Source organism: Ailuropoda melanoleuca, chromosome 14 (assembly GCF_002007445.2).
Source record: "Ailuropoda melanoleuca isolate Jingjing chromosome 14, ASM200744v2, whole genome shotgun sequence".
Lineage (NCBI taxonomy): Eukaryota > Metazoa > Chordata > Mammalia > Carnivora > Ursidae > Ailuropoda > Ailuropoda melanoleuca.
Genome location: NC_048231.1, coordinates 62,501,723 through 62,503,308, shown reverse-complemented (window position 1 = coordinate 62,503,308; position 1,586 = coordinate 62,501,723). Strand labels below are relative to the sequence as shown.

The 1,586-nt window shown below is 51.1% G+C and overlaps 1 pseudogene; it reads right to left on the bottom strand.

Moving 5' to 3' along the window:
- Window positions 1–363: 363 nt before the first annotated feature.
- On the bottom strand, window positions 364–958 carry LOC100464717 (annotated as a pseudogene).
- Between the last annotated feature and the right edge of the window lie 628 nt (window positions 959–1,586).

Here is a 1,586-nt window from a genome sequence, read left to right as displayed (position 1 = left end):
GGAGAAGCAGGCTCCCAGTGCAGCAGGGGGGCTGATTAGGGGCTCCATCCCAGGACCCTGGGATCATGACTTGAGCCGAAGGCAGACCCTTGACTGACTGAGCCACCCAGGCGCCCCAATACTGCTTAATTCTTTACCAGCACAGAACATTATCAATATTTCTATCTGATTGGTTAAAGTTTTGCACATATGTAAAGGTGTACACACACACACACGTTTTTATTTGTTTATTTTTGCTGCAAAAAGCTGTTTCCAGGGTGGTTAAAAAGCTGCCTAGTGATAACAGGGAGAGGCTCAGGCACAAGCCCCGGCACCAGGGGGATGGCAGAGGGGCCCTCAAAGACCGCCAGGCTCCAGAGGCTCCTAGACACGCTCGAGGGTGAGCCTTTCCAAGAGATCCTCACCCTGCCCGGCCTGGGGACGGCCAGCCTGCGGAAGTGAGTCAGGCGGTCGCCCATCTCCCTGGTGAGTTTCACGCCCTCACCCCGGAAGTGCTCTCCAGGAAGTCACAGAGCTGGGGGTGTGCGCAGGCAGAAGCCAGGGCGTGCAGATGCAGACGCGCCTGCGTCAGGTTCTTGTCCAGAGCCACGGTGGCTTGCACGGCGTGCAGTGTTTTACCTGCTCGTCTTGGGACAGCTTCTACACATCTCAGAAGAGGGCGGCCGACCTGCTGGGTTGGCATTTTCAAGAGCCACTCGGCGCCTCGCGCTTCTCTGCCAACTCGCGGAAGTGGCCCGCGCCGCCCGGAGCCACGTGGTCGGGGTCGAGGTAGAAGCCCAGAGGCAGGTAGGTGTAGGAGGCCCGCAGGTGCTCGCTGACCAGGGGGTTGCCCGCGGCCTCCACCTCGGTGGAATGATTCTGACGAAGCTGGGGGCTCATGGTTAATCGGTAATAAGGGGCTAAGCTCAATATAGGGTGTTGGCTGGCCCCGCCTGGAGGCAGAGAGCGGCCGAGAACATGGCTCTCAAGGTTGTGACTGGAAAAAAAGGTTGGAGGGTGGTTGGAGGCTGGTCGAAAGGGCGTCCCTGGGTCTATTCTGTCCAAACACTGTTGAAATAAGAGAGATCCGCGGGACCGCCAGGCGCGCTGTCGTTGAAGTTATGTTTTTAAGAAGTTCTTTTTAATAATCGTGGTGGTAAAAGAGAAAAGTACACCAGGACATTCGATATTGCAAATGGAAAATATTCTCTGGGCAGTTGAGTTCAAAAGTATATTTAGTAGTTAGCTTTACCTGTGGTTCTGTTATAAATTTTATTGAGATGACAAAGATGGTATAGAAATCCTTCACTCTTCATTAGTTTGAAACTCTACCCCAAATTCATGGAGACGGAATTCACCTCTATGGTTGGAGATGGTCACTTGGTAGAACGCCTTTGAAGAGTTTACTTGTGATATGCAGAAATGAATCAAAACCTTTCAGTGTGGGGAGGGCTTTTCAAAGGAGCTAAGCTCTCCATGTTATGGAGCCATTTAAAGTTCTTTAAAAGAAAAATTTCTTGGATCATTTTATCAGTAAAAAGAGAATAGGTTAATGTCAGCCATGAGGCTTATCATATGCATAATATAATATGTATTTGCATACTATG